Raw genomic sequence first — 24,580 nt, forward strand, 5'->3', positions numbered from 1 at the left:
CCCACTCACTCTCTAATAAATTAATTAATTAATTTAAAAAATCTTAAAAAAAAAAAAAAAGACCTGTACCTAAAAAAAGTGCAATTCAAGGGGTGTATGTGTTAAGTGCCGTAGGTACTGTAGCTGCTGCAAGGAGACCAGTCAGGTTCAGGCTCCAGCCATGAGGACCAAGAGGCTCAACGCTTGGCTCTGAAGTCCCTGCAGAGTTAGGAGGCCCAGCTTGTAGCCCAAGCTGTAGCTTGGTGTCTTTGGGCAAATCAAATCTCTCCTGGCCTTAGTAAAACGAATTAGACCATTGAGTCTCTACAGCTCTTCCAGCTCTAAAACCCCCTGATTCATAAAGTAGCTGCATTTGACTCAGGCCTTGAAGGATGGATAGAAAAGTAAAATAAAGCCTTATTGTTTGCATGAGAGAACTTCTGTGATGCTATGATTTCAACAGGTAGAGATGCAGGAGCATAAAAATGGGAATGGCAAACTCCAGAGTGAAGATGTTGGGAAAATGAAGGATGTGCTCGGAAAACACCAAGCAGTCTAATCTAACAGTGGTCACTTTATTGTAGGAGGATAGTAAGAGAGAGAACTGTAAAGGTAAATCAGCCTAATTTATGGAAAACTGAATGCCAGTCTTCGGCCTAATATTCAGCTTATTTGAAGCTTTTTAAAAATGTAATCGATACCCTTTGCTTTAGATGCCATCCAGATAACTGAATTACCTAGATCTTCCATTTTCCATGCAGGCTAACACTTACATAGCCCCTACAATGTGCCAGGCTCTGTTTTAAGTGATTTACACAAGTTAATTTATTTTATCTTTGTAATATCCAGTGAGAAAGGGAATATAAAGAAAAGTAATTTGGAAGCAATAAAGGAAGAAAAGATATACTGAAATGGAATAAAATAGGAAAATTATGAAATCTTATGGATTGAGAAATGAACTGCACTTTATGACTTTAAAGTAGATTTTTTTAAAGATTTTATTTATTTATTTGAGAGAGAGAGCATGAGTGGTGGGGGGAGGGGTGGCACAGAGGGAAAGGGAGAAGCAGACTGCCCACTGAGCAGGGAGCCCAACACAGGACTTAGTTCCAGGACCCTAGAATCATGACCTGAGCTGAAGGCAGACGCTTAACCGACTGAGCCACCCAGGCACCCCTAAAATAGATTTTAGTGAAAATAAAGCAATGCTTAAAAGGGGAGACTATGGTTGTACCCATTTTGTAGATGAGAAAACCAAGGCACAGAGAAGTTAAGTAACTTTCTCAGGTTTACACAACTAGTAAAGTGTCAGGGCTGGAGTCAAACCCATTTGTTATAACTACTATAGAAAACTTACTAGTGTGATGTTCATTTTTCTCTCCTTAAGTATCACAGTATCTAAAAGCACATGTAAAAATCAAGATTGAGGGGCACCTGGGTGGCTCCGTCGGTTAAGCGGCTGCCTTCAGCTCAAGTCATGATCTCAGGGTCCTGGGATGGAGCCCCACATGGGGCTCTCTGCTCAGCAGGGAGTCTGCTTGGAGTCTCCTTTCCCTCTGCCCCTCCCCCCCCCACTCATGCTCTCTCTCTCTGTCCCTCTCTCTCTCAAATAAATAAATAAAATCTTTTTTAAAAAATCAAAAGATTGAGTAAAATAAGCCAGTACAGAATAGCCATTCTCAAAGCATAGTGAAAGCTCTTTTACCCAACTCCTGTCTGAGCAAGAAACATCTTTTTATAATCAACAGCAGCCTGTCACGATCATTATTATTTAAGAAGACTTAACTGTTTTATCAGAATGTGTTCATAAAAATACTGCTTTTTAAAAACCAGATTGTGGGTTGTGTTTTATAAAGACTGTAGTCATGAAAGTCGATTTTGAAAAACACACACATCCCAGAAATTCAAGAGGTGCAATTACTCCAGCCCAGCTGAGGAGGGGGATACCCATTATCTTCCAAGTTCCTACCACTTTAGATTCCACAATTTTGGAGTGACCAAGAGTCCCTCGGGCAGATGGTTTTCCAAGCATAAAACTGCTCACCTGAAAGGGAGAAGAGTCAGAAAGTCACTCCTCCCACATGTGCCCAAATTCTGTTAAGTAAAGGGTGCGTTCTTTCTCCATGCTCTGGTTAAGCAAGGACTTGGTATTGATTTCCATCATGCACGATTATGGTCCAGGCTCCAGACCTATGAACCAATGGAAAGAATTCATGCGGCCTTTTGGAGGTTCTAGAAGAACAAAAGCCACAGATACAATCCAGCTCTTTTGTGTGTTGGTTTGTCACAAGCATAATTTTTAACTAATTAGCTAAGCCATTTACTCTGTGATGGCATCTTCCTCTAAGTGGGTCTTCATGCTCTTTGCTAGATAATTTGGTCATTTCTTAGTCTGACCAAGCCCCTTCTTTGAGGTTCCCAAACTTCCTTTACTGCACTATAACTGTGTATCCTGAGCAGAGCTTTCAGTTTTCTCCCCCCACTCAGTTCTAAATGTTTGCCGAAATGAACCCTTCACAGGAAGTAAACTTGCCTGGCATGGCCCAGCTGTGCGTGAGGCTTGAGTGAGAGGTATTTATGACCTGACAGGAAGATAAAGATAAAGATAAAGATGAAGCTGACTCGGTGGCTGTTAGCAAGGGGAGAAGGAAATGTTTATGACCCCATCTGCTGGCGTTTCAATAGGATAGAACTGCCTTTATGGCGTCAATCTCCCCTGTGACTTCCTTCCATTTGGGGAGTGATATCTTATTTCAAGATGTTCCCACCGAACACACTGTTGTCCCCTTTGTTTAGGGGCACAGGAGGAAGGAAGGACTTTGTTACTGGAATGTGGGGATGGGTCAGTATTTATGGTTATGACTCAAGCTAGAGAAAAGACTTCATTGGAGTTGATTGTATAGATCCAGAAAGCTGCCATACATTCTGCTACTTCCTTAAACGTTATCCACACTGAAAGCAGCACCATATTAGCTCTGGCCATTACCAGGCATTAAGGCTAACCATTTTCTAATACTATTAAAATGAAAATTACTGTAACTTGATTTCCTTGTCCACTCGGGGGGTGGAGGGGAGGGATAACTTTTGTTAGTTCCTTTTTATCTTGTCTTTTATTTAACTTCTCTTGTGTTTCTTCTCCTCAACATTTTTTCTTTTCCCTGGAGGAGGAGACACTTAAAACCAACAGGTGCAATGTCAGCTCAGGTCAAAATCTACGTACGTATAACAAAAGCAGCATAGAATGACCCCTGTCTTAAAACTAGCCCAGGTTAAGAGAACCTGCAGATAGGTTGATAATTCCTTTGTGAGGCAATGCATTTTTAAAGTGCCAAAAATTTGGGAATATTCTTACAATATTGTGTCACTGAAACCTATGTTTATATATATAGGTAGATGGTATTCATTTTACTGCAAAATAAGTATTTATTTCTCTGTTTTATTTGTACTTCCCCCAGACCCATTAGTACAGATTAAATTTTATATTAAATTGCTCAAATAATCAGCACAATATATGTAAATCAGGAACTTTAACTTCATTGGCACTATTTGTGTAGATATATGTACATATTCAACATAACCTTTTTTTCCCTTTGTTAAAACAGGATTTCTTTCCTTTTTAGTGCAAAGATCCTACTTCTAAAAGATGAATTGTTTGCCAAATTACATACACAAGATGCTCAAAATTACAAAAGGAATGACTTTGCTATTGCCATTGGGTTTGTCTGATTTAAAGAACAGAGGGAAGAATTTTTGTTTTGGGGTGAATCACCCAATGCTGGGTTTATATATCCTTAAGGTTATGTCTTCTTTTCCACTGGTGGGGAAGGGGGAGGAGATGATGGTTTGCTCAAGCATTTTTCCCCAAAGAATTCCATAGTAATAATTTTTTTAATGGGAGAGTCCTATAGTTAAGTTGGGCAAATTAATTATAATTTTTGTATCTGATTACCTGAAGACTGGAAGGTGTGTGACAAGTTACATTTTACAACATAGCTTGGTACAGTGGAAATACTCTGGCGGCAGTGTCCCTTCAAGGATTGGAACTATCACTGAAATAAAACCTACCTCATATGAACACTGAATAGCATAATTCCAAGATTTCATCCTTGATTTTCACAGAAGTTCCTCCAAAAAATATTCTACCATTCCTTTTACAGCACAGGACCAAGTCTTGACATGTTCAATAGACCAGCAAGTCCAATCCCAACCACATTTATTCAGTGTAATTCTGGAGAATAATTTGACAGCCCTACTAAGTGGAGGTCCTATCCCGCCTGCAATTTCCTGAGACCTTCTCAGCGACAGGTTACCAGGTGGCATTCCTATTAACAAAGGTTCAAACCACACCATCAAATGGTTCAAACCACATAACCTCCTGTCTTAGGAGTTAAGCTAGCTTCCAAACCCTCCCTTGCAGTGGTTAACTCCACTGAGAAGCTTTCTATCAGCAATAATAGCTTCAAGGTAGGAAATAAAAAATGGAGAGTGTTTAAATTGTTAATGGGTTTCATGTTCTTGTCACTGTTGAGGGTTTGTTCCCTTTTATAAACTCATAGTTTTTGGTTGACATTGCTTTTATGCGAGCCATCAGCCAGTTGGTGATGGTGTTGCTGTGTTAGACCATTACTGCCGAATTGTATTTGCAGTAAAGAAGGAGAATGGGGGCTGTAAATCTGCAAGTGGAGATTTAGGGCTCTGTTACTCTGCAGTTTAGGCCCATGGGCTGGGGAGTCCATTCTCCTCCGGCAGAATTATACCCTCCAAACATGCCTTCTCAGGCACTGATGGACGACGTTCATTCCCTGGGCTACCAAGGCACTTAATACGGCTAATTCAGTTAAAGAAGCCTGAGGGGTGAGGTGGATGAGCCTCTCTCCCTGCTGGAAGCCAGATGCCAGGCAGGTTAGCAATACCGCTTTATCCCTTCCCCCATGTGAAGCTGCGAGGAGGAGCCATTACTGCAAACACAGAGAAAAATAAGAAGAAAATGCTGCTAATGTTGTTGGGACTTTTTTTTTCTTTTCTCCCTTAAAGAGGAAATACTGCTTTATGCAACCTCATTAACCCCTTTAGTAGTAAGCCCATTATCAGGAATATTCAGGAAACACATTCCCTCAGAATTCAGGATGTGTCAGGGGCCTGGGTATCTTGACATCATTTTGCAAAGCTACCACCAAAGCATGGAAGGCAGGAGAGTCAGTGCTTTGGGGACAGGTAACTGAAAAGTAGGAAAAAAAATTTTCCCACCCTGACCCAGCCAGTTGGTTTTGAATATAGATGAGCAGCTTGGAAGATGATATCTCTTACTGCTGGATTCAGAAGGCATCAAGATTAAATATATTTAGAACAGCTTTATTAAGCATGTATCCTTTCTACTACTAGACGTTTCATAGTGAAAAGAATGCCAGAATATTTCTTTGGCTGGCAAAAGTTTTAAGCATGATTTTAGATGTGTTTTGTTTTGCTTTGTTTAGCCTTCCCTGGAGAGGAAGCATGTTAAATATAGACTCATCCGCACGATCCCTCTGAGGCATGTGGGTCTGCTTTCTGTGTCAGCTGTGGTACAAATGTGCATGATTTAACCATACAACTACTGAACCAGCATTGGCCTATTAAGACTTCAGATGATCTGTTCATGAGCTGTCAACCCAAATTGAGCTTGAAGCCTGCTGTAAAAGATCTAATTTTCATAATTATCCAGAACCTTCACACCCTCCTTCCCTTCAGCACCACCCACCTCCATCCACGCACACGGAGGAGCAAACACATCCATACGGACACAGAGGCACAGAGAAGCACTGTCCCTGGAGATCCATCAGGCCCCTTGCCCGAAAATGCACCGAGTTCATCCAGGGGTCATGCCTGGCTTTGACTTCCTGTTTGGGGAGCCCCATGTGTGGTGTTCCAACATCGCTAGAGGCTAGTGATGACTAAGTAACCTTTCACACTGTAGCCTCCCACCAAGTAACAAGGTCTCTTATGATCCTGGACCTGGAGTGATTAAGGCACAACAAATACCTTTTTAATATATAAGGTGGAACTAATGCTTATAGAAAGAGCACTTTACTGTCTCATGGCCTTACATTTATAGAAAGAGGATAGAGCTGTTGTCTTTGAGGATGAAGAATTTTAAAGGCAACCTGATTTAGTCTCCGAGTACACCAGGGACTTTGATCATTTAGCAGTTGTTTAAGGCTACCTTTGAGCTTTACCTGACCCTAGTCGCCAAAGGAAATCATCATCCTATGTATGGAGTTCAGCTGGTAATATCCCACTAGGTAAGCTGTCCTGAAATGTAGACCAGTGGAAACGGGCAGCACTTTCAGGCATAACCCTTTGCGGCACTGGGGAGAAATAGTACACGTTTCAGGGATTCAGTCATTCCGATGTCCCTGCAGCCATTCCACTGCAGCTACATGGCACGATAAACCATGTGGTTCCTGGACATATATTGCCCATGCGTTAAGGGTGGACAGGCAGCACTTTACTAGGTTCTTCTCATACAACCTCAGGTTTTTGAGGCGGCTGAGGCTTAAATTCCTTGTCTTAACATGAAACAACTGTATTTCTACACTGGTCGTCAATTGTCTATACCCTCAGAGGGCATTTGCAGCAACTCAGGCAAGGTTCTACGGTTTAGAACAAAGGGAGGTATTTCCTGTCTTTGTTGCTTTTCTCTTCTTCTTCTTCTTCTTCTTCTTCTTCTTCTTCATCATCATCATCATCATCATGAGGGAGACTGAGTACATTATTCAAACCTTGGCTTTTCCCTGAAGTCCGTTGTTTACAGAGAGACATTTGGGTCCCTGGGGCTCACTCCCATAAAACCTTATTATCATGTATTTCAAGGCATAAACTTCGGTTGTCAGCTTGGAAGCACAGTTTTTAAAGCCCTGGCTGCTCTTGTTTTTCTTCTGCTTCACTCTGGTTTATTTTTCTTTCAGCTTTGGCTTTCCTTTTCCCTCTTCTTCATCTCAAGCAATGCTCAGTTCCAATCTGGCTCGCTCCTTATTCCACTAATTAGACAAGAAGTCCAGAGAGGCCATTATTAGATTCTGAGAATCTTTATCAGAGCCCATTATGGCCTTAAACACTGCACAAACATTTTGCTAACTGAACCCATGAAAATTTCAGCTGATCCGTCCTTGGTCTTTAACATCTACCTTCTTTTGTATCGATAAAGTTATGTTACTGATGATGGAGATTCTCAACAGCTTATTTTTCTTTGTATTAATTTTCTTAGAGGCAGCAAGTCAGATTTGTTTCCATTCTCTCCCTTTCTCTCTCCCTCTCTCCCATTCTAATTACTGGGGGTGGGGGTGGAGAGGGTCTGAGAAGCCTGCTTTTGCTTGGTGGGGTATGTGTGAGTGTGTGTAAATGTCATATGTATTAATGTCACCAGTGAGTAGGATTCATGGTTGCCTGTTTTTCTCTCATTTTCTTCACAGGGCCAGGGATTATTTGTATGGACCAATGGTCTCCCTTTTCTTTCAATGGAAGAATAATCCTGCATTATAATATAGTAACTGCAAAAGAAAGCTCTTTTTCTATTTCATTCTTTTCTTTCTTAATTCACTGTCTAGTGAGTTTCTGATTGACTCACAGACCAATTAAAGTAAAATTTAATGGAAGAATAGATTAACTCCCTGAGGTTTCCCCACCATCCATCACATTTTTATAGCAGGAGCTCTGAGGAAGCTCATAACTTCATGCTGTGAATGTGATAATAAAGAGGGCACAGAGAGGATTCCGATTTACTACCAGGCTGATGTTCGCCAGGACAGAATTTACTGCCCAATCCCCTTCCCCCTTTTATTCAGGAGGAGGTCACTAGATCTGCCCTCAGCCCGGGTCTGAGATACTGAAGGGCAGATTGTCAGGTCGAGATTCTTTCACTTTAATTGGGGTGGCGTGAGGAGGGAATGTGAATTTCATCAGCCAGAGATGGATGTTGTGTTAAATTCATTTCTGTCTTCAGGAAGCTGCTGTCACCCCAAGTGTTCATATTTTTAAATGGTGCATTTGATTTGTTACTATTTACTCTCAGAGAAATTCAGAAATAATATCAAGTATGTCTGTTTCCAAGTCCCTTAGTCATTGTCTTTTACCTACAGGCTTTTCTGGATAACTAAAGATACCTCTCTATTTATCTTCATAGCCAACATTAATAATGTGTTTTTCTGGGTACTTTCATTTGAGGATCTCAAAGCACTTTGTAACCATTGTTTTGGTTTTTCTGATAGGTCCAAAATAACCTACTAGCTTTCTAAACATTTTGCCAGTTCACTAATGTTTCTTTGAAACAATAAAGTATAACAGTGCTCACAATATAACAATAGTCATATGATAATCACACCCGTACCTAAGATTAGTTTTGTACATTTGCTAAAATTTTTATTTCCTGTAGCAAAATTTATTGTTTAGGCCTTGAGTCTTAAATCTATATCAAGTGTCATGACTAGATTAGATAATCTTTTTTTTCCCAGAAGCTTGGTAAGGTAGAATCAATATTTAAAAATCATCTGTATCTGATTGTCCTTGAAATCAAAACATGTCTGAACTGAACTCATTAGTGGTCTCTCCCCTTACCAACCCACTCTCCCTCCTGTATACAAAATCTTATACAGGAGGATCCACCCTTCGAAGTGTTGTAGTCTGGAGGTAGGGAATTGTCCTAGATCCCCTCTCTCTCCGGCACACCCCATGTATCATTGGCCACCAAGGCCCACTGAGTCTACATCTTCAGTATCCCTTGAAACAATGCCCTTCTCTTCATTCTCTCGCCTTAGTCTTGGTTCAAGATTCTCATCATCTCTTTGTTGGACTACTATACTCATCTTCCAGCTGATCTTCCTGTCTTTCCTCTCAGCATCCTCCTCCAATCCATCCTCAACACTCATAAAGGAGTAATCCCTCTAAAATGCAAATTTTATAATTTTCCTGCTAAAAATGCTTAAATGACTGCCCATGGCTTACAGGACAAATTTAAATGCCATAGCAATGGCTTACACAACCATTTGTAAGGCAGCATAGCTTAAAAGCTTAGAGCAGTGATTCCAGGATTTGGAGAAGTGTCATGGGATTGACAGTTTTTAATTTTGATGAAAATATTCTTAAAATAACTATCATTTTCTATCAACATAACTTCACAAAGGAATGTTTTGATGTCAGAAAACAGTAAGAACACAAGTTCAACAGAAAGTCTCTTATAGGGAATAATTACATAACTTTATGGAAAAAATCACTTTATAGTTCTTATTTTTCTTGTTTTTCTTGTTTCTTATTTTTCTTGTTCTCTAGTCCTGAAAATTGTATGTTTTCTCTTATTGTATTTGGGAATTGGGAACATGGAGTGGTTAAGGCATAATAAGTATCTTTTTAATATATAAGATAGAACTAATGCTAGCTAAGTAGATGGTCTCTGGAATCGGAGAGAGCTGGACTTGAAATCCAGCTTCAGGGGGCCCCTGGGTGGCTCTGTCAATTAAGCCTCGGACTCTTGCTTTCGGCTCAGGTCATGATCACAGGGTTGAGATATCTATCTAGCCCCACATTTGGCTCTGCGCTTAGCGCTGAGTCTGCTTGAGATTCTCTCTCCCCCTCTCTACCTCTGCCCCTCCACCTGCTCTCGTGCTCTCTCTCTCTCAAATAAATAAATAAAATCTTAAAAAAAAAAAAAGAAGAAGAAAGAAATCCAGCTTCATGACTTAATAGTTGTATGATCATGGGCAAGTTTCTTATCTTCACTGAATTCAAGTTCCTCTATCTGTGAAGTAGGGATAATAATAGTACCTACCTCTTGGGGCACCTGGGTGGTTCAGTCGTTAAGCCTCTGCCTTCGGCTCAGGTCATGATCCCAGGGTCCTGGGATTGAGCCCCATATTGGGCTCCTTGCTCAGCGGGAAGCCTGCTTCTCTCTCTCCCACTCCCCCGCTAGTGTTCCTGCTCTCGCTATCTCTCTCTCTGTCAAATAAATAAAATCTTTAAAAAAAAATAATACCTACCTTTTAGTATTGTTTTGAAGATTACGTGATATAAAGTGCACGGCCCAGTGTCTGGCATATAGTAAGCACTTGACAATAAATCGATGTTACTATTATGACTACAAGCACCCTATGTCTACAGATAGACTCAAGTGTATCCAAGTGGTCCCCTGGACCAAAACACACTCTTGCTCACCTTAACACGTGCTTTTCTCTTTGTCTGGAATCCTGTTCCAGTGAATTGTATGTCTGGTGAATTCCTAGTCTTCCTTCAAGATTCAATTCAAACTTTACAGTTCAGGTTAGCATCCTTATTTGTCCCTCCCCCTCCATTGCCAAACAGTCTTCCATGGTCTCATGTTATTTTGCAGATTGCCAAACTCACACCAAGTGCTTGTTAGGTTTCTTGGTTTAATTTCAATAAGTGACTAAATAGCTTAATATTATAGATAATTTATATTTTGGGGTTTGTCATTTTATTCATTAATTCGATTAATATTGAGAACCAACTATGGAGTGTAAGCCTCTGCATAGGGTGTATTCCAATAACTATAATGCAATATTCAAATTTGAGAAGGGTTAGTTACTCTCCTCCGTGATTCCATGGAATCTGGTAGAAGCATTAAAACAAATGATTGTTTGTATTATGATTATTTGTTTACCTTCTGTCCCCTTCTTTTCTAGAGTGAATTCCTTAAGGGCAATTACCTGAATCATTTTTGTCTCTCCAGTACCTAAAACTTTGAAGGTGCTCAGTTTCTGTTTATTGAATAAATAAAAGAATATCAGAGAGCATTCTCAACTTTAAAGAGCTTGATTGAACCTTATTAACTCTATGATTGATTGTAGTATCCATGATTTTGAAAGGACACCATCATTCCATGCCAATGTAACTATTTTAAAAAGGCTGAACATCTTTTCTGCTGAGTCCATGTGAATTTTATCCTTAAATTAGGTCTGCAGCTCAATCCAAGACCCTGGGGTGGTTTCCCTCTTAAATCAATGGATCATCCTAAACTATTACTCAAAGGAAAAAAAGGGGGAAATGTGGTCCCTTGAGCCAATACCAGACTGTAGTAAGAAAGACAGTATGCACTGTTTGCTCTGGTATGTTTGACTATAAGTTCATTGTGAGTAAAACAAGGGCAAGACCTATGATATCTGGTCCAAGTGCACACAAGACTTGCCTCTAGCTGATGTTATTTTGGGAGTGGAGTAGCCTCTTACACTTGCAAAGAATGTGTTCTCAGTGCTATGAGCCAGATTTGGGAGGTGAACACTAACATTACCAGGCATCCTCGGTTTTGCTGAACTGCTAAATGCTATGCTTCATGGGCAATTAAACATGTCTCCAATCATGCTAATCCCAATTTCACACATTGTGCAGCAGCATTATGGGTATTCTGCTGTTGTTAACTTGGCACAGGATAGAATGACTGCATTTCCCATCCCAGAGTTTTGTTGTAGTTGATCTTATTCTGCAGTTTGCTAATAAATGAAAGTAATGAGCGACATTGATTTCACTAGAAGAATGAAAGCTAACCTTTGCAACTCTGTCCCAACTTCATGTACCATGGCAAGTTAAGATAGTGGGCTACTGGGGCGCCTGGGTGGCTCAGTTGGTTGAGCGACTGCCTTCGGCTCAGGTCATGATCCTGGAGTCCCGGGATCGAGTCCCACATCGGGCTCCCTGCTCGGCAGGGAGTCTGCTTCTCCCTCTGACCCTACCCCCTCTCATGTGCTCGCTGTCTCTCATTCTCTCCCTCAAATAGATAAATAAATCTTTAAAAAAAAAAAAAAGATAGTGGGCTACTTCTTGACCTTAAAACTATCATGATGCTTAAAGCTCCAAGGTTATACATTCTGTGATGCTTCATTTCCCTTTGCTGCTCAGTCCGCCTTCTACATATCAGATATCCACCACTTTTTACATCTCTTTTTTTCTATATATTGTTTCTTTATTCTTAGAGAACTTCTATTCATCCTTCAAAACCCAGGCTCAGTCTTTATCCCCTCTGTGAAGCTTTCACACACACACACACGCACAGGGAAAAACCTAACATTTCTGGAGCTCCTGCTAGGAAACTCATGCCAGAACTATGTTTGATACTTCTACAAATCTTACCTTGCTTAATCGTCACAAAGCATTTCAAAGTTTGTGTTATCCTCATTCTCAAAACATGAAGCCAAACCTAACACAGTTAAAATAATTTCCCCAAAGCTTTATAGCAAATAATTGAAAGATCTAGGATTTAAACCAAAGTTCGCATGGTTTTAAAACTGATACATATTCTACCATAAGATGCCACTACTTATCTCCTTTATCTGTTTTCTATCAATGCATGTGTCTATAATGTTGCTTTTTATTCATAGTGTCTATTGTGTTATTCATCTGTCTTTCCTATCAGAAAAATAACTCTTTGAAAGTTAAATTTATTTCTTATTTATCTTCATACCCCCAAGGCTTTCAAAACATTACGCATACCAGACACTGAATAAAGGTTTACAGGGTGGATTGGATCTCATTACAATTGAATTGAACTGAAAAACATATTTACCTTGAATCTCAGAACTTTGCATTTCTGATGTCTGGAGCTCTGGATGCCATTTCCATGATGCCAGGTGACATGTCACCTCAGTTGCCTTCAAAATTGTCCATGTGTAGCCCTGTATCAACTTCATTGTGAACAGTTGCTCATCTTCCCATGAATGTGACTGAAGAACATAGTCATTAGCATATATAAGTTCCTAGAGAACCATCTTCTATCTCATATATTTACTGTAGTCAGTGGAGTATACTCAGTCTTTTAGGAATAATTAAAATAGTCTGTGGCTCTAATTAAAGTAGTCTGGATATTTTTAAGAAACCTATATATAAGAACAAGCTGAGTGCTGACATCAAGTTAATTGTGTTATTTTTAGTGGCGCTATCATTGGAGATAGCAGTATGGAACCCAATGCCTTTTTAATTCTCATATCTGGATTATAATGTTAAATAACCAGCATCTTGAGCTCTTAAGAGGAAAGGCATTAAAGCGTAGATAAATAAAGCTGTTATGAAAACTCAGAAAATTATCTAAAGGCACGAATAAAAAGTCATGTAGTTATTAAATTGCTAGCTGTGGAGATAAATGCCCTTAAACACCTCTCACTGCCAAGAACAAACCACCTACCACCTTGAACCTCTTGTCATGTAAGGGTTGGGGGGGCAGCCAGAGAGGAAAGCTGCTGGGCTTAAATTTTGTAGTGTTATATTTCATCTATTCAAACTGTTATTTTTACTAGAAGTCAGAATTTCCCCCCTTCTTTGTAGTCCCTTTCTCCAAACCTTGGCCAAACAGGGAAGACAAAGTGCAGCAAAAGCTCGCCTTCTAGGATTGCGATTCTTTCACTTTTCTTTTGCAATAGAGTCATCACTATTTTCTATTAATATTTTCCTTTATCTTAATTCCAATTAAACATTGGACCCCATTGTGAAGTAGCTCCCTTTAATTTTTCTGTAGTTGAAACGGGATTTCTTTTATTTTTTTTTAAAGATTTTATTTATTTATTTGACAGAGACACAGCGAGAGAGGGAACACAAGCAGGGGGAGTGGGAGAGGGAGAAGCAGGCTTCCCACCGAACGGGGAGCCCAATGCAGGGCTCGATCCTATTACCCTGGGATCATGACCTGAGCCGAAGGCAGACGCTTAACGACTGAGCCACCCAGGCGCCCCGAAATGGGATTTCTTTTAAATGGGCTGCTCAGAACTGGTGTCCTCCCCACACTGTGATGCCTACTAGCCACAACTGCTAATTCCAGTTGAGTTGGAACACACAGTGGAGGTGGAGCATTTCTCCTGTAAAATTTGCACAGGAAGCACTCACCAAACCGAACTTCTCTGGTCTTGTACTGTTTCCCATGATTGAGATTGACCCCCCCCCCCCGCAAAAAAAAATGCATCTCTTGGAAATAATGAAGGCACAATGACTTACACAAGGACACAATCACGGTCATGGGTATCCACTAGGGAATTTAGCTCTGGATCATCTGTGAGCCTAAGAAAAGGAAGATCAGGGAGTGAATTTATTTGGAAATAATAGGAACTGTTGGTTGGGTTTTGTAGGCTGAAGTTCTGGAGTTAATCATTATTCTGTGGAATCCTGAATGATGTTGCCTGTAGCTTTCCTATGCAGGCAGCATCCTCTTGGGAGTCCTACTAACGATCTTTTTTCAGGCACTATCAGCAGTATTGAGCCAACCTGAGCACCCTATTATTAATCCTTTTCTCCCAGTGACATGACAGCGATCGATGTCTGAACAAGCTATTGAAACTGTAGCAATCAAGTGGACTCCAGTTAATCCAATGGGATACTTATTCAGAGCCTATGGGAAGGGCAGGGAATTTTTTTCTAATGCTGTACTATTCCCATATCCATACACTCTATGCTGCTATAATTTAAGTAAAGGCTGACATTTACTCAGGCCTGTGAAATACACAGGGAACCCTTACCAATGACTCAAATGCGTTCATATCATCTTTGCAGCCATCTGCTACTTCTATAAATACATGAACTTGTGATCATTATATAAATATTTGTACCTATGTAAATATAAAGCAAGGACAATGAAGCTTTTATATGGAAAGGTACTCACCTGGTGACGTTTTTTGGACTCATAGAAATCTATCAGCAATGACTAAGAATAGTATGTACAACACAAGATGATCAGATTTCCTGTCCCCTAGTTCAGACAGAAGAAGTCTAAAATGGTATACATTCAGATTCCTGGGTCCCATTCCCACAGATTGTGAGTCAGTAAATCTGGTGTGGTGCCCAGGAATCTGTGTTTTTAATTCCAAGGTACCTGGCCTGAAGTAGCAGTTTTCAAGCTATATTCCAAGGTGCTATAGGGCTTCTTAGGCACCTAAATGGCTATAGGTTGGGGCAAGGAGGCACAAGAGAGAAGAAGGCCAGGAAGGATAGATCTGTTCTCAGCTTTGCTAGCAAGTCCATCATGTTTGGCAATTCACCTTAGTTCGATTCAATTTCTCTGACTATAAAATCCATATCAGTAATGTATACCTTTATTTATTCTACATGGGTATTTTGAGAGGCATGAATAGGAGAGTGTAGAGAGAATAAGGAATTATAGAGGATGAAGCCAACTTCCCAGTCAGTAGAGGACTGTCACCATGAGGTCACATGGTCCCTGCTGAACCCTGCAGTGAGGTGTGGCTTCCTACCTGGTGGTCACCATCATTCCCCAGGACCAGGGACCGGGGGGAGCACTCCAGAGTTTGCAGGATCTTCCTAAGGCTGAGCCTAACCCTCCTTCTCATTAGCTCCTGCTCACGGGTCCTTGTCTTGCTTCTCCCTGTTTCTATAGGACAACCCTTCAAATATTTGGGGACAGTTATCCCATCTAAAAACCCTTGCTTTCTGAAACTATTCTTTGATTAACTCATTTTCTGAAATCCTCTCACCTATGTAAGGTATCATGTTGTTAAATTAACTTGCCTTTACTTTCTGCACCCGAGTTTTCCTGTTTTCCACCCAGCCCTTTCTTCAGCATTTTTTTTTTTTTTGCAGTGCATGCTTTTACAACAGCTATTGCAATAAGTTTCACTGCAGTATTAGTTTTTCCTGAAATAATAGTGTAAGTGTTGGTCTGAGAAGATACTTAGTGGGCCAGATGCTTCTCAAACAGGGCTGCATGATAGAATGATTCGGGGAGTTTGTAAAAAAAGAAAAAAACATGTCCATTTCCAGTAACCTTAACCAGAAATTCATTCTGAGATCCAGTTGAACAGAGGTAGGCTCTGGAAAGTGTATGTTTAAGGTATATATTTTTTTAAGATTTTATTTATTTATTTGACAGAGAGAGACACAGTGAGAGAGGGAACTCAAGCAGGGGGAGTGTGAGAGGGAGAAGCAGGCTTCCCGCAGAGCAGGGAGCCCGATGCGGGGCTCGATCCCAGGATCCTGGGATCATGACCTGAGACGAAGGCAGACGCTTAACGACTGAGCCACCCAGGTGCCCCTAAAGTATATCTTTAAGGTGTTGAAAATTCAGCTGACTTGAAAACCACTGTACACACTGAAGTTGAGAACCCTACATGGTTTAAAGAGGCTGAAACAGAGAAATCCAAACCCTGCCTACATCTACCCCTTATCTGGTGTGAGAGTGGGCATGTTCCTCTTTCCTCATCTACATCACGTCTACTGCCTACATCATGAGGATTACATGACATGATATATGTAACACTTGGTTATCATAAAGGACTACACAATGTCCTGTTTATACAAGCGCATTTTTAGATAAAGATCATTCAAGTGACTATTTTATTATACCTCTATCCTACTCTATCCTAATATATGTTTGTCTAATAAAGGATTAGGATCTTAGAGTCATATATGTTTATTTATTCATAGAACAAATTTAAGAGATGGTCATTTATCGTGTTTGTTTATATGTGTGTGTTTGTTTCAAGTAGTCAACCAGCAAATCATTCTTTTGCTGAACATGATTTTGCCTGTGTCCATCCAGCAGTTCTGGAAGAATCTGTAGGAAGAGACCTTTAAGTTTAACGCAAAACAAAGCTTTGTTGTTGCCCCAACGTGGCATGGATAGGAGACATTCTGTAAGGCTCCCCTGCGGACAAGTTCTAAGAAACAGGTTTTGACAAGAAAATTGCCTAGTTTATTATTTTTAATTTAATGAGGCTTGTTCCTGTAAAAATTGCAGGGCAGATATCCAGGAAGTCAGCATCTTTTTTTAGCCCTAGAGCAGACAGCCCAGTAGTGGCCACAGCTGGACAAGTGTGCCTGACCTCCATTCCAACCCAGAGGGTCACTGTTGAAAAGTGAGAAGGGTTTTTCAGTTCAAGGTCTGAGCCTGGATGTTCTGCCCTTCCCACAGACACTGTCAGCAAGGAAGCGAATGTTGAAACAAAATTTTGTGACATGTGCACTTTCCACTACAAACTGGACAGGGCCCAAGATTCATTTCTCAGAGCTCCTTACCCAAGCACAAGATGAGGAATGGTCTTTGGTCATTAGCACTTGGTTTGGAATAGTCCAGAGGTGAAAGAGTTGCTGCTGGATTTCATTAATCTGAAGAATAGTGTTTGGGTTAAAATGTCTTCCTGGTATTTTAATTGGGAAGGGTAATGTTGGTGTTCAGCAACAGGAAAAATACATACTCAAGATTCAGCAGGGAGAAGGTTGTGGTGATGAGTCGAGCCTGTAAGTAAAAAGCTGTAAATGTTTTATGACAATACAAAAAAAGCTTATTTTTGCTAATTCAGTTGACCCTTCCAGACCACAGATACTTATCATCTTCTTGCTTCATTTCCAAGTCTATGTGATTAAAAACCAAAATAAAATAAACTTTTCATACTAAAACTTCAGAACTCCCTAAGCTGAAGTGAGTATTCATACTTCCCACATACTGATTGGGCCCCCACAACAGACCTGGCAAAAATAAACCTTTTTTGTTGTCATTAGGAATCCCACCACACTAACCTCCCTTTCAGCCTAGATCTGTGGTGCCTAGCTCTCCTTCCAGTTTCCTAAATTGCCTGAAACCCCAGCCAGTAAGCTTAAAGTCTTGCCTATGAGCTCTGACATTCACTAGCTGTGAAACCTAGACAAGTTACTTACTCTCTCTATGCCTCAGTTTCTTCATCTGTAAAATGGGAGAGTGCCTACCTCATATGGTTGCTATAAGAACCAGATGAGTTGATACATGTGAAACACCCAGCACAACAGCTGGCACACAGGTGGGGTCTAGTAAGTGTTAGCACAGTTCTAGCCATTTCCCCAGTTCTAGCACAGTACCTAGTCCAAGGCTTCAATCGTGCCTACCTTTGTCTAGATGTTGGATATGACTGAAGAATCTAACAGAATCTGAATGATGCTCTGACAGCAGAAACCAACCTGTGGAAGCTGTTATTAGCTCTGGCCAGATGTCAGAAAACATTTAGAGCTATTCAAGTGTCAGTGCTCTCTATGGGAGGTTTATTAACACAAATGTTCTATATCCTGTCCTTGAGCTAGGCACACAACACACCAGTGAAAATTCTCTAAAGTATTTTAGAGACAGACTTCTCCTTGGTGGGTTAGAAAGATTTCTCTCTCTCTCTCTCCCACATACACACACACACTCACACACACACACACACACACACACTACTTATATGATGATGTTTCCAGCAATTTTTTTTAAGATTTTATTTATTTATTTGTCAGAGAGAGAGAGAGTACAAGCAGGGGGAGCGGCAGGCAGAGGGAGAAGCAGGCTCCCCGCTGAGCAAGGAGCCTGATGCGGGACTCGATCCCAGGACCCTGAGATCATGACCTGAGCTGAAGGCAGACGCTTAACTGGCTGAGCCACCCAGGCGTCCCGTTTCCAGCAATTTTTTAAAGATTTTATTCACTTATTTGAGAGAGAAAGAACACGAGCAGGGAGAGGGATAGAGGGAGAGGGAGAAACAAGCTCCCCGCTGAGCAGGGAGCCTAATGTGGGGCTCGATCCTGGGACCCTAAGATCACGACCTGAGCTGAAGGCAGACACTTAACCAGCTGAGCCACCCAGGCACCCCTGGTTCCAGCAATCTTAATGATATTGAATTATATGAATGTTTCTATGCACATAAGCCTACAACTTAATTCTAGATATGAAATATGGGTCATAATATCTCTGCTACTCAGGAATGCTCAGGACACACATAGAACATATTTTGAAATGCAGGATGGAGTTTATAGTTCTAGTATTTTTCTTTATCTAGCCAACATTTCTACAGTACTTACCATGTGCCAACCACAATTCTAAGCACTTCTCAAACAGTAACTCATTTTATCCTCATAACGACCTTGTAAGGTAGATATTATCATTACCCACATCTTACACATGAGAAAATTGAGTCACAGAGAGCAATTTGCTCAAGTGTCACAGCTAGTTAAGTGGTGGAACATGAATTAGGAGCACGGCATTTGGCCCCAGAGTCCTGCTCCTCACTGCCACTTTCTACAGCCCAGTAAACTTCACATCTTCCAATCCTCACAACAAAAAATTAAAAATAAATTTCTCTTTGGGGCATCTGGGTGGTTCAGTCAGTTAAGTGTCTGCCCTCGGCTCAGGTCATGATGCCGGGGTCCTGGGATCAAGCCCCACATTGGGCTCCCTGCTCAGCAGAGAGTCTGCTTCTCCCTCTGCCCTCCGCCCTGCCCCTCCCCCGGCCCCTGCTCATGCTCTCTTTCAAATAAATAAATAAAATATTTTTTAAAAAAATAAAAAATAAAAAGAAATAAATTTCTCCTTGAGGCTGTTATTGAGTCTCCTTTCTTAATATAAATTTCCAAAGTGCTAATATTCTCTGATTGTATAAAATTCTTAACTCAGAGTGTTAATGCTCAATCAGCATTTATCAGTGGTGATGACGATGCCTAAAATTTAGGTTTTAAAATGCTTCATAGTCCCTTTTTCTACCAAGCTGAAGCCAGGGTGACTAGGGTCCCAGGTAAAACAAAGGATCTGAGAATCTTAGAACTTGGAAGGAGCGTGTACTCATGAGGCCTAGCGTACCCATTCTACAGACCAACAAGCTGATAGACCACATGACTTGCCCATCATTACAGAACCACTTAGTAGTAGTAGTGCTGGGACTAGAGCAGAGGACAAGAATGAATAGGGGCAGTTGAGGAAACAGTCCTGCTAGAAACTGTCTTCATATCTCCCAAGCCAGGGCTTTTTTCCCCCGGATCGTGTCCCCTCTCTATCTACAGAAACTGAAGTAAGACTTGAAGGATCACACCAATCTCAGAAGTCAGAGTAGGGGAAAATCCGAATCTAAGTTGTTAAGTAGGGATTGAAGAATTCACCTGTGCTGGAATTCAAAGCAAGGTCAATAGCCAAGACTAGAGAGGCAAGGCAAGGTCAGGCCCAGAGGAAGATACAATGAAGGATGAAGCAAGACAGGTAGCTCAAGTCCAGGAAAACAAAAGGTGAAGAGTTAGGAAGGAGTAATTGAAATTGCAATAACCTGACCGTTTCAAAGCCCAGATGCCTTAAAAAAAAAAAAAAAAAAAAAGTCTCAGACTCAGGGGAGGATGCACTGTCATCCTAAATGGTACATTTCTTTTGAATGATAAGCATTAGATTTACCATGCAGATGATATAGAATTTTTCCCTGAGGTCAAGAACAGCAGTACCAAGTTTAATGTCCACTTAAAAAAAATAGATAAGATTATAGGTTACTCCAGCTCATCTAAGAGATCTGTGCACAGTAAGCTTCTTGGTATCTTAATTTATCTGCCAGTGAAGACTTGAGGACTGAGCCAATTCGGCTGGGAATTGAACCTGTGGTTCCAGGAAGTCTAGATATTTCAAACCTCATACTTAGTCCATTAAGATATCCCCTCCAAGAACATAATGTAGTTAAAGTAGACTTAGATATCTTTAGTACAGAGAGTGGATTTTATTTCCACTTTGGGAATTTCTGATCCATAGTAGGGAAAGATATAGATGAAACTCACCTACAGTAGTTCCTATGGAATAATACATGTATGTCAACATACACTGTCACTTTCCTGATTTACAGTTAAGAAGAGAAAAACCGTCTTGGGTGAAGAATAGATTATGAGTACATTTGCTAAGTGGGGGCTTCATACATATCCCCCCTCATTCTTACTAAAGACTCTTCTCCTCTATCAATAAAATAGAATGAATTCTACTCACCCACAGAATCTGAAGGGGGACCCCAGATTTCACACATCTGTCAGGTGAGTCCGTTTATTTGGGGGACAGTTGGGGAACATCCTGTACCATTACAGGCTGTCAGCCACAGAGAATGTTTACTAATAAGCCTAGCCATTAAGTTGGGTCAGTGATGGATGGTCTGTGTTCCCCGCCCTGGCCTGGCATGTGCTGTCATACTCACTGACCAGCAGCAGCTGTTACGCTACAGCTGCCTTGTTAAGGGTCTCGCCAAATGACATCAGCTATACATCACCCCGGCTGATACCTTTGATTATTTGGACAGCTCCTGGCATGATGAATCGTTGGGATTGATCTGTCTTTTCTTGCAAGTCCTAGTCAGTGTTCTTTACCCACCTCCCTCAACTCTTCATTCTTAAGTTAAGGGTCCTTATTCCTGCTCTTTCAGACATACACACCTTCCACCCTCTCCAATTTAAAGGACTTGCTCGTTCTCATCTGTAATGAGAAACTGGGATGAGGCTGAAGGAAATAAGTGCATCATAGTTAGGACAGGCACACAGGGGAAACAGCAGTCATTCTCTTACAGCCAGAAAAACAAGGAGAAAATGCTTTTTTCCATGGGCATCAAGGGCTCAGCAGTTTTCATTACTGAGGTCATGGACCTTCCACATATTCCATGTGGTACAAATTAAATTTGAATGCTGTGGGTAACCTGAACAATGTCTTCTATTGATAAGATCCCTTTCTTCAGAGGAGTGCAAATCAATTCACACACAGTATCTCAAGCATTACCATATTTCTGCAAAAGGAGTTTTACCATCTTGATTTCACAGAGGAAAAAAATGAGCACAGAGGGGCTATATACCCAAATCTATTTGATAAATAAATGTGGGACAAAATCAATAATGGGACCTAAAATCTCTGACTCCCTGCAATATCAAATCCTTTAATTCATTGATTTATAAAATGTTTATAAAGCACCTACTATGTGTGCCAAGGGCTGGGAAAACAGGAGGACAGTGGGGCAACTACTAACCCATTTAATCCCAATGAATTCTAAGTCAATATTAGTGGGGGAGGGGAGCAGATGGAAATAATACTATTTACTTTAGAGCATTTATATGCATGTATTAGAGCTACAAATACTATTCTATTTTACCATGAATCAGCCAGAGGCCAGTAAACTGCCCTTTGCTCTGAAATTATAAATTCCTGTGTGGTAAAGAAAATGGTCCCCATACAGCTCTTTCCAAATCTGTTGAAAGTGAACAGATTCGAATAGGGCATGCAGTAGTTCTTAAATGTGTTCTAGTACATTTGACAAAACCTTGTTAAATATATGTTTGATTCCTTTTCTATAAAGAATTTCACTAACATACAATGTGACCATATTATATGTATACAATATAAATTTTCAATCAGGAGTATACCCATCTCCTTTCTCCCCCAGAAAAGGCCACTGAACTCAGCAGGATCAGTGTGGTCTCCAAAAATTCCCATTAGTGTATTTATTTACTAGTTCTTTTTTTTTTGAACACCTGTAGAAAAGTAATAAAATAATCCAGGATACAAGAGAAAATTATGGGAGAAAGTCTTAATTTGATAACAATTTCCTACCAATTAAATAGGTATAAATATGCCACATTGTTCCAGAAGGAATCCAAAGCAACTTTTTATTAAGAATTATTACTCTGGGAGCACCTGGGTGGCTTAGTCGTTGGGCATCTGCATTCAGCTCAGGTCAGGGTCCCAGGGTCCTAGGATCGAGCCCCACATTGTGTCCCCTGCTCAGCGAGAAGCCTGCTTCTCCCTCTCCCACATCCCTTGCTTGTGTTCCCTCTCTCGCTGTGTCTCTGTCAAATAAATAAATAAAACCTTTCAAAAAAATAAAAAATTTAAAAACTTAGAATTTAAAATTTTTAAAAAAGAATTATTACTCTGTTTGAAAATGGAATAGCTCAGTCAATAGGGGAATAGCTGTAGGACAACTATATTAAAAATCATCTCCACTACAAGAAAAACACTGGTTTTATCATGTAATTTCCTGGCTAAAAAACTTCCAATGGCTCTACATAACTAAAAGGAAAACTAGATTATTGGAACTTCATAATGTGGTCTTTGAAGTTTTTCATAGCTCATTCTAAGCTCATAGAAGAAATGTTGAGTTGTTTCCCAGGATACACCCACACCTGCACACCCAACAAAAGCTCTAGACTTTAGTCAAGTTCCTGTTGACCAAGAATACGCCATATTCAGCAAAGGCTCAAGCTCTGCTCATGCTCTTTCCCCGTCTAGAAAGCTCATCCTCCTTCAATCCCTATGCCGTCCATCTCTCAGAGTCCAGCTCAAATAAATACTCTAGTCTGTGAGCACTGCCTTCTCTGAACTTTAGCTGTTTATTTGGACCCCTAATCATCTCCTTTCTTATGTTGTTCATTAACAACTTCAGAGATTCAGCTTGCCACACAATGACCAGCTCCTAGAGGCCATCTGCCCTTCCTCTTGGTCCCTAGCACATAGAACATGCCAATAAAATTTTGAAAGAATGAGAATATCTCCAAGCAAACTGCTAACCAGGAGTCACTATGAGCTCATAAAAACTGGTTGAATTGGCTTATTTTTTAATAATTGGTTATTTCTGAATATATGTGATAGTTCTTCTAGACTTGATTTGTGGAAATTTGCAGAAGTTTCTCTTCTGTGGCCTGGCTTATATAGACATATAAGCACACAGGACATTAGCTTCAGTTTTCAGCAGCTCATGGCTGCATGCTGAAAGGACATCGCTGTATACTGTGCAGTGTATAATTGCAGCATATAAGGTGGAAATTTAGTAGTAACCAGAATGTAAGATTAGTCATATATTTCAGAGGACTGCAGTGTTGCTTATAACTGAGCACCAGTGCCTTGGTTGTGGTCAGAAAGCCGCTCCAGACAAGTTAGAAACCTAAAAGGGCCTTAAAATTTCCACATAATTATTTTTCTCTTACCTAGGTCTTTATGAAGCATAAATCTCCTTCTGATGCTTCAGACCTTGGTTGCTGTAACTCAGTTTCCATTTACCAAGCAAGAATCAGCAGTTTTTAGAATGCCAATATCTCTAAAACCACACGGGAATTGAGCTAAAAACCTGCTAGCACTTTAACACTGAAGAGCTTGATTTCAAACCATGCACCTTTCAAGAGGACATTTTAGGAACCATTAAAAATATTTTCTATATGCATTTCCTATATTAGTTAAGTATATTCTCAGCTAAAAACAACCACCACCACCACCACCAAGGCAGTTCAATTACATCTCTGGCATATAGTTTTTTGTTTTTTAGGTTTTTTTAGAGGGAGTGTTTGTGTGCCGACATGTCGGGGTCGGGGAGCAGAGGGAGAGGGGAGAGAGAATCCTAAGAAGGCTCCATGCAGCACAGAACCCAACGTGGGGCTCGATCTCACCACCCTGAAGTCACAAGTTGGACACTTACCCAACTGAGCCACCCAGGTGCCCCTGGAATATAGTTGTTGTTGTTGTTGTTGTTGTTTAATCTTTTTTTTTTTTAAGATTTTATTTATTTATTTGACAGAGAGAGACACATTGAGAGAGGAGCACAGGCAGGGGGAGTGGAGGGGGGAGAGGCAGGCTTCCCGCTGAGCGGGGAGCCCGATGCGGGGCTCGATCCCAGGACCCTGGGACCATGACCTGAGCCGAAGGCAGACGCTTAACGACTGAGCCACCCAGGCACCCCAAGTTGTTGTTTTTTTTTAATAGCAGAAAGAGTATAGGAGTGTGGAGGATAATCAAAAGGAAGAAAACGTCTAGAAAACTCCAAATGATAGCTAAAACTATTATTGATTTACAATCATTTGAGAAACTCTTTTTTATCACATTTGCTAAGGGGTTCCTCCAAACCCATCTCCTTTTACC

The 24,580-nt window shown here is 40.6% G+C and overlaps 1 protein-coding gene across 1 annotated transcript in view; it reads left to right on the forward strand.

Moving 5' to 3' along the window:
• Positions 1-24,580, forward strand: part of SKAP1 (src kinase associated phosphoprotein 1) — a 278,853-nt gene that overhangs the window by 173,134 nt on the left and 81,139 nt on the right. The window lies entirely within an intron of this gene.

Source organism: Mirounga angustirostris, unplaced genomic scaffold (genome assembly GCF_029215605.1).
Source record: "Mirounga angustirostris isolate CCGP_5_RB_7025 unplaced genomic scaffold, mMirAng1.0.hap1 SCAF_17, whole genome shotgun sequence".
Lineage (NCBI taxonomy): Eukaryota > Metazoa > Chordata > Mammalia > Carnivora > Phocidae > Mirounga > Mirounga angustirostris.